Raw genomic sequence first — 9,979 nt, 5'->3', positions numbered from 1 at the left:
AAATGTTGTACTACATTACAGCATTCGTTGTCAGAAGAAATACAAATACAGGAAATAACAATTGCATAAAAGCACATTCAAAGTACATCTTTGCCCTCTACGTGCAATTTCAGAATGCTGTATTCAGAATAGATGATGGTCTATTTGTTAGCAGCTACCTCACTCACTCACTTTTTAGCAACACACTTCACAAACTGCTATCACCTATTACAATTACAAGTATTGACATAAAGTCCTTTTTCAAAAGTAAAAAAGTGTATATAACTGACTGAGTCACACACAGTTATAAAATATCAGGGAAGATTTTAAAGAAAATGAAATTTGAACTTATATATGTATAACCTATTATTAAAAGATTAATCCTGCACTAGGAACCAAACGGCTGTGAATTAAGTACAATGAGGCAGGAGAGAAAAGTATTGAGAAGTAAACTGATTGGCCATTTTATGAAGATTTATTGAGTAAAAAAACAGTAACACTAGCATTTGTGTGTTAGAATAAATTAGCAATTTGCCAGAGGCTACTGCAAGCAGTTATGTGCGGGTGTTAAAGTGGGATTTAGCAGGTGGGGGAACCTGATTTGGTGTATCAGTGCAGTGTGGAGAAAAGATCTTTCTTTGTGTCCAGGCTGCAAGAAGCTGTCGTGTACTGCCACTTGGAAGCAGATGCTTCACAAACTACATAGCTCATTTTCAAGCAGAATTTGAATGAATCTAATCAAAATCATCCCGTTAAATATAATAATTGATAATATTTATATATAACATCATTTTATGTCTTGTATCCTTGATGTGTACCAGTCCAGCATGCTGACTCACTATAAATATCACCATATTACTGCACACGATTGAGGGCTGTCTGCACTAAAGTACCTGGTATTTCACAAGCTACCTTTAAGAAACACAGTATTGCTATACTTCAGTTTAATTTGCAAGGTTTTTAATAAAAGCATAATTCGGAAACACGCTGTGTATAGATCCAATAACTGATTAAAACATACAAATATGAAATAAGGTATTGCATACAAGTGCTAAATTTCAGGTTTGTTAAATTTAACTTGCCTAACAGTACTTACTTTTGAAAATAATCTCTCGTGTTCTTCTCCTGTCCTGTCTTTCTACATCTTTCTCCATCTCTCACAGTATATATCTCTAATAGTGTCAGAGCTAATTTAACCTGTAAACAGTGTAATAAGACCCACTGTGTGGCAAAAAAATGTCACCCGTCTGTTGTCACTAAGGAGAACTTGCTACAATATCCTTTTCCAGGCTTGATTAAGGTCGGGATGTGAGTAAATATAAGTTCTAGACACCAGTTGCTGTCTAATACAGATCATTTCTATTGTAACTACAGGAGCCTGTGAGCACTTTGTGTAAATAGTAACAAATGAGATGCTTACTGAAGAAATCATTTTGCTTTACTAGATATACTGCAATCCCTGCAACCCTCAATCCCCTCTAAAAAAAACTGTCAAGTCTCTTAGCCAGATAATTAAAAAGCTATCTTAAGCAAATCTAACAATGTAACTTAAGATGTAAAAGATTTGAAAATCCCATACCTTTATGTAATGGTATTCAATAGCATTAATTGACTCATTAATGTAAAAAGAAAAAAAGTCTGGGAAGCCATGCTGAACCAGATATGAACACACAGCAATTGGGGTTCAAACACAGTTGTCCTTATTTTATATGAAATGCAAAAGAAATATAAACAAAGAATATAAATTTGACATCAGTCTGACAAAGAAAGAACAGAATACTATTAATCCCAACTGTAAAACACCAGACTTTGACTGAATCACCACATCACAGCTGAAGACACTGACTGGTATAACCACGGCGGGCCACACGAGAGTCTTAGACAAGTGGCTTACATAGGTCAACTTTCACAATTGTCTCTGGGACCACTGTGACTCATTTAGTCCCACTGTGTTAATAACGTTGACCTTTATTGGTTTGACGAATCGCTTAAAGTGCACCCATTCACACAATATAAGCCTAAACTGCTGTCTAGAGTCACCAACACCCAACAAGTACTGTATGCAGAAATGTCCCACCTGTACCACCTAATCAGCATCAATTTAATTACGATATCATGAATTCCAAATCAGGACGGATGATTGTGAACAGTTCTCATTAGATGATTATATCTAGATGTTTTTAAACACCACAATTTCGGTATGGTTGCAACAGAACCTCTTTAGGCCTGTCGGGCTTAAAGAAATGTCTGCTGAACAGAACTCCTGAAACGAGGTGGTATATACTGAACAAACTGAGCAGTGCCTCGGACCACTTTCCCTAAGACTTCAAAAATAAGCCTTGGCTTTTGACGTGCACTAAATTTAAAAAAAAAAAAAAAAGTGAGGTGCTGAGAGACAAAAACCTGCATTAGCAACTACCTGCATTACCAGAGGAGGAATTATGCTCTCCAGAAGTTACATTGTTCATGGCCACGAATTAGGCACTCTAGTAAGAGCCCTGACTTCAAAGTCAGAGTGTGAAAATTACACAAAAGTGTTTTTCAAGCAACAGCATTCTGGCAGCTTTTCAGAAGCAAAAAAGAAAGTCTATTTTGCCCCATTTTATCCACAAAAATTGTATAAACATAGGAATTTGATATACCTGGAAGTTGAGAGTAGGTTAGTTATTAGTATTCTAAAAGTGATTATATGATAAGAAGCTAGTACATTTCAACTGATTCAGGTAGCTAATGTTTAAAATATGCTTTATAACTGATTCACACTATGTGAAACTCTGACAACAACCTGCATTAGCCATATACCATCTTTCCAGTTGGTTTTATAAATGTATCTTGGGACACTGGAGAGTGGATCATCAGTGGGCGGCTAAGACACACCTGTTTCTGTCATGTGTCTCTAATGTTTCTGCTTTTATTACTTTTTAATTAAAGTGCATTACCTCTGCTAAAGGTCAAACGGCTTGTTATTCTGTGATTCATCAAACACTGCATTTATTTGGCAATAGCTTGCAAGGAAAAGTATTTTCATAAATATCATACATATACAGTGCAGTAAAAACGTATTTGCCTCATTCCTGATTTCTTACTTTTTTACATATTTTTCACACTTCATATTTCAGACCATCAAACAAATACAAAATGCAGTTTTTGAATGATGATTTCATTTATTATGAGAAAAAAATAACATACAAATCTGCTTGGTCCTGTGTGGAAAAAGCATTTGGCTTCAGGACGACTTGCTGTAAGTACTGGAACCATGGATTCTGCTCTCTACCAGAAAATCCTGAAGGAGAATGTCCGGCCATCAGATTGTGCTGTGAAGGTCAAGCACACTTAGATTATGCAACAATTCAATTCAATTCAATTCAATTTTATTTATATAGCGCCAAATCACAACAAAAGTCGCCTCAAGGCGCTTTATATTGTACAGTAGATAGCACAATAATAAATACAGAGAAAAACCCAACAATCATATGACCCCCTATGAGCAAGCACTTTGGCGACAGTGGGAAGGAAAAACTCCCTTTTAACAGGAAGAAACCTCCGGCAGAACCAGGCTCAGGGAGGGGCGGCCATCTGCTGCGACCGGTTGGGGTGAAAGAAGGAAAACAGGATGAAAGACATGCTGTGGAAGAGAGACAGAGATTAATAACAGATATGATTCGATGCAGAGAGGTCTATTAGCACATAGTGAGTGAGAAAGGTGACTGGAAGGGAAAAACTCAATGCATCATGGGAATCCCCGGCAGCCTACGTCTATTGCAGCATAACTAAGGGAGGATTCAGGGTCACCTGGTCCAGCCCTAACTATATGCTTTAGCAAAAAGGAAAGTTTTAAGCCTAATCTTGAAAGTAGAGATAGTGTCTGTCTCCCGAATCCAAACTGGAAGTTGGTTCCACAGAAGAGGGGCCTGAAAACTGAAGGCTCTGCCTCCCATTCTACTTTTAAATACTCTAGGAACAACAAGTAGGCCTGCAGTGCAAGAGCGAAGTGCTCTAATAGGGTGATATGGTACTACAAGGTCATTAAGATAAGATGGGGCCTGATTATTTAAGACCTTGTATGTGAGGAGCAGGATTTTGAATTAAATTCTGGATTTAACAGGAAGCCAATGAAGGGAAGCCAAAACAGGAGAAATATGCTCTCTCTTTCTAGTCCCTGTCAGTACTCTTGCTGCAGCATTTTGGATTAGCTGAAGGCTTTTCAGCGAGTTTTTAGGACATCCTGATAATAGTGAATTACAGTAGTCCAGCCTGGAAGTAATAAATGCATGAACTAGTTTTTCAGCATCACTCTGAGACAGGATATTTCTAATTTTAGAGATGTTGCGCAAATGGAAGAAAGCAGTCTTACATATTTGTTTAATATGTGCGTTGAAGGACATGTCCTGGTCAAAAATGACTCCAAGGTTTCTCACAGTGTTACTGGAGGCCAAGGTAATGCCATCCAGAGTAAGAATCTGCTTAGATACCATATTTCTAAGATTTTCAGGGCCGAGTACAATAACCTCAGTTTTATCTGAATTAAGAAGCAGAAAGTTAGCGGCCATCCAGGTCTTTATGTCTTTAAGACATTCCTGCAGTTTAACTAATTGGTGTGTGTTACCTGGCTTCATGGATAGATAGAGCTGCGTGTCATCTGCATAGCAGTGAAAATTTATGCTATGTCTTCTAATGATGTTGCCTAGGGGAAGCATGTATAATGTAAATAGAATTGGTCCTAGCACTGAACCCTGTGGAACACCATAATTGACCTTAGTGTCTGAAGAGGACTCTCCATTTACATGTACAAATTGGAGTCTATTAGATAGATATGATACAAACCACTGCAGTGCAGTACCTGTAATACCTACAGCATGTTCTAATCGCTCTAATAGGATATTATGGTCAACAGTATCGAATGCAGCACTGAGGTCTAGCAGGACAAGCACAGAGATGAGTCCACTGTCAGAGGCCATAAGAAGATCATTTGTAACCTTCACTAAAGCTGTTTCTGTGCTGTGCTGAGCTCTGAAACCTGACTGAAACGCTTCAAATAAGCCATTCCTCTGCAGATGATCAGTTAGCTGTTTGACAACTACTCTTTCAAGGATTTTTGATATGAAAGGAAGGTTGGAGATTGGCCTATAATTAGCTAAGACAGCTGGGTCTAGAGATGGCTTTTTGAGTAAAGGTTTAACTACAGCCACCTTGAAGGCCTGTGGTACATAGCCGATTATTAGAGATAGGTTGATCATATTTAAGATTGAAGCATTAATTAATGGCAGGACTTCTTTGAGCAGTTTTGTAGGAATGGGGTCTAAAAGACACGTTGATGGTTTGGAGGAATTAATTATTGAAGTTAACTCAGAAAGATCAATTGGAGAAAAAGAATCTAACTTAACATTGATGGTACTAAGAGTAGCTGTAGATGATATTACATCTGTGGGATGATTATTGGTAATTTTTTCTCTAATGATAAAAATTTTATTTGTGAAGAAGTTCATGAAGTCATTACTAGTTAACGTTAAAGGGATGGTTGGCTCAGTAGAGCTCTGACTTTTTGTCAGCCTGGCTACAGTGCTGAAGAGAAACCTGGGGTTGTTCTTATTTTCTTCAATCAGTGACGAATAGTAAGATGTTCTGGCTTTGCCGAGGGCTTTCTTATAAAGCAGCAAACTATTTCTCCAGGCTAAATGATGATCCTCTAAATTTGTGACACGCCATTTCCTCTCCAGCTTACGAGTTATCTGCTTTAGGCTACGTGTTTGAGAATTATACCACGGAGTCAGGGACTTTGGATTTGAGGCCTTAGTTTTCACAGGAGCTACAGTATCCAGAGTCGTACGTAGTGAGGAGGTAAAATTATTAACAAGATAATCGACCTCTGTTGGAGTAGCGTTCAGATAGCTGCTCTGCTCTATGTTGGTACAGGGCATTGAAGATGATAACAGTGGGTGGATTATATTCTTAAACTTAGTTACAGCACTTTCAGAAAGACATCTACTTTGATAAAGTCTACTCTCCACTGCTGTGTAATCAATTATTGTAAATGTAAATGTTATCAGGAAATGATCAGACAGCAGAGGGTTTTCAGGAAACACTGTTAAATGTTCAGTTTCTATGCCATATGTTAAAACAAGATCTAGAGTGTGATTAACAGGCAACTATGATCTTAAACATACCAGCAAGTCCACCTCCGAATGGCTAAAAAAAAGAAAATGAAGGTTTCGGAGTGGCCTAATAAACATCCGGACTTAAATCTCATTGAGATGCTTTCCTATGACCTTAAACATTCTGTTCATGCTTGAATACTTGCCAATGTGGATGAATTAAACAGTGTTGGGTCTAACTTTCACACACATTCATACTCTGACTCTATGGAGAACAACTTGGGGTTTGACATGCATAGTCAGGAATCAGGGATTGAACCAACCAACCTTCCAACTAGTGGATGATCTGCTCTCCCTCCTGAGCTAAAGCCACCATCAAAGCTAGCCTCGAACCCAGAGTGAACAACCCCAACACTGGAATGCTGCAAAAAGGAGTGAGACAGCTATTGCTCCCAAGGGTGGCAAAAACAGTTATTAGGCTCGGAAAGCAATTACTCTTTTACACAGGGACAGGTAGATTTGGTTAGTTTTTTTTCTTTAATAAATAAAATCCTCATTTAAAAACTGCATATTGTACTTGGAGTATATTTTCCTGGTATTTGACACATGACGTGTTGACACTACTAAAAATCTGGGGACAAATGCACAGACAAATGAGACATTTGGCAATAGACAACTTAACCTTACCCCTCCCCTCATGGCACTATTTTGAAGGCTAGATTGCTTCTGTTTTAACATACTCACTAATATAAGCATGAGGTGATAAGCAAACAATGTTTTCGGTTTCTACTTTTTGATACAACATTTTGCTAATCTTAAAAGTTTCTTGCCAACTCAGTGTCACCTTTTGTTTAGTCAAGAACTAACTGCAGAGAGAAAATGTCCACGTGTGCTTCCTCTGTTTTCTGTTGCTAGGTATATTTCTGTGTTCACCATTTTAGCTACCTGATCTATTTATCAATATCTAAGAAAAAGAAAGAAAGAAAGAGAAATCCCTTTCTCCACTGGTTACATAGTCAAGCTTTTATTTTTCATATCAGTGAGAGCATTTCAAAATTATGGCAAAAACAAAAAGGAATAAAAGAAGATGAACTCATTAACCAGTATCTTTCATCTCCCAGTGGAGGATCCAACCATTATCATTTTTGTGGAAATTCACGATTAGACATGATAGCAGTCATACAATCTATCTGCTTAATCAATATGCATCATACATGACTCCGATGTCACATCATTAGAAAACAATGTCTGGTGTTCCTTTCAAATGAGAAGACAAAAGGTTTTCTCATGCTTTATATTAATTTGCTGCTCAAAATACAGCATTTCAGGTTTCATACAGTATGTTTTCTCTTGATCTTATTTGTTTTGTGTAATTGTCACTAAGCTCTGCATTAACATTGTGTTTTTGTGTTTGCATTTATCCTGAACTCTTTATTCACTCTCAGACAGTAGTTCTTTGAAAATGTGATTAGATGCAAGTAGAACTCATCAATCCATGAAGATAAGACAGCTGCCCTAGAGCTGTGGATTACAGCCAAATGAATCAGTGTGTGGTGGAAAACAGCACCAAGTAAGTCAACCCACTACCCATTTCTCTTTTGCCAGCTGAGAATGAGTCATCTGATACTGATGCTTCTCTATCCCCAGCTAAATCTTTTTTGTACAGCCACTGGACAGAGATCCTCAAATGACTCAGTCACAGTTCGAGCAGGTGTATTTGAAACCCTCTATTCTGTAATGTCTGTCTGTAAACCACACTGTGCCTGAAGAAGTCATGTCCATATTGGAACACCCCACATATTGCGATTTATAGCCAGTGTCTGCTCTCAGAGCCAGAGTTGGCCTCCAGGGGGCACTAAACAAAAACTTCTGGCATACTAAAGGATTCCTACATGACCCATAAGCATTGCAAATTTTGCATGGCTTATGGGCCTGACAACATATGGCTCCCACTGTACTCCTCTGTGATCAATATTAATTGTGTTATTGTAAAGTTACCAATGAGCCAGTGAGGAGTGCCACCTGTATATTGTCTGGACCCCTGTGCACCATTGCCCATTGATGTTCATCAAATATAGTAAATTGTTATAATTAACTCTCACGGTTGCCTGCCTCAAAGTGACCAAACGCAGCCCCAGAGATGACTACAGACAAGGAAGACAAACAGACAGAGATGTGCTCTACAAGCTGGAATGCAAGATAACCTGATTACATTTTCTTGACCGGATCTCCTGTGGGGCATTTAGGCTATGGATTATTCCTCATGATTTTATGGACTTTTCCTGCGCTGTTCCAAGACTTTTCTGGTGTGAATTGCTATCCCATTCAGGTATAAGCAGAGATGGGCAGTAATGCGTTACTGTAATCCGATTACTTTTCAAGTCACAAGTAAAGTAAGGGATTACTATTACAAAAAAGTAATTAGATTACTGTTACTTTCCCGTAAGCACGCTGCATTACTGCGTTACTAAACCATGATTTTGTGAGTGTCTCATGACAATGACGTAAGCACGTGCGACGTCCGTGGCAGCAACAGACGTGTGTAGATCAACAATGGATAATATGGAGTGTGGGAGAGAGTACGACCATGCAGCGTTTAAAGCTTGGAAGTACTGACCTTACTTTGATTACGTAAAAATTGACAAAAACATCAGCATCCGCTGTACACTCTGCGTGGGAAGAGAACTTCTTTCTACAGCGAAAAATTAAACTTCAAATCTGAGCAAGCATCAAGCAAGCTGGAACGGGAATGTGAAATTCACAGAGAAACCCCCAGATCCCCCCACTGACATTACCACTGCTGCTACCACATCCAAAACCTCCGACGGCCCCACTCCAGCTAAACAGGTGAGTTTTACTTGCATCTATTCTAAAGAGTGAGTGTAAACACAAAAAATTATTTTATTTTATATGCTGGAATATGCAGAAAATAGGTTTAAATGTTAAACAAATTTCTCCAAGTCAGAGAATGTTGCATATAATTTAATTTTTGCTTGATGCATTGTGCAAAAAGTTAAAAGATTAAAACTAATAAAACAATTTTTAAAAAGAGACATTTTCATTTGATTCAATTTTATATGCTGCATTATGAAGAAAAAATAGAATTGGGCTATAAGGTCTATTGCTTTTTTACATATTCAGGTTGTGTATCATGTTTTTAAAAAGTAACTAAGTAATAAAGTAACTAATTACTTTTGAAAACGAGTAATCAGGATTACCTTTTTGGAGAAGTAATCAGTAATTAGTAGCTAATTACTTTTTTCAAGTAACTTGAACAACACTGGATATAAGTAAGGAAAATTTAAGAAACTTTCTTAAATCTGTTAAATCTGTTAGTGTTATCTAATTATGGTCTTACCTGGCCATCTTTTTATATATAGGAGCCAGCTTTCTAGAAGCATTGGACTACCACAAACCACAAACTCAACTCTATGCATCAAATAACCCTGGATTTTAGTTTAGATTCAGCACCATGTCTTATGGAGAAAATGGAGCACAGACGTGGAACCCAAGGGGTCTATAGTGTGTAGATTGATTTCTTTTAACATACCTCATCTTGCTTTCTCCCCTATTCAGTGTCAGAGAAAGTCAAGGGCTTTCCACATTTCCAATAGATGGGCTACATTGCTGAAATTTTTACAGACAGAATTTGGGTTTTGAAAGTTTTACACTTTTTTTTTTCAAATGGTTTAAAGAGATTCATAAAAATAAAAAAAAACCCTTTTGAAACAGACTACTTGGGGAAATTGTGTTAAGTGTACTTTTCCAGCTCTATGGCTTTCTCGGTGATACACATAGAGAACGATATCTCATTTCATTAGGTTACCTTCTTTAGTAGCCTGCAACCGGGCAAATATATATTTAATTTTTCAATAAAGTAATTTTTGTTATTGTTGGTTCTTTTCTAT

The sequence above is a fragment of the Oreochromis niloticus genome, linkage group LG7 (assembly GCF_001858045.2).
Source record: "Oreochromis niloticus isolate F11D_XX linkage group LG7, O_niloticus_UMD_NMBU, whole genome shotgun sequence".
Lineage (NCBI taxonomy): Eukaryota > Metazoa > Chordata > Actinopteri > Cichliformes > Cichlidae > Oreochromis > Oreochromis niloticus.
The sequence above is the reverse complement of the archived record's forward strand: the minus strand, read 5'-3'. Positions refer to the sequence as shown.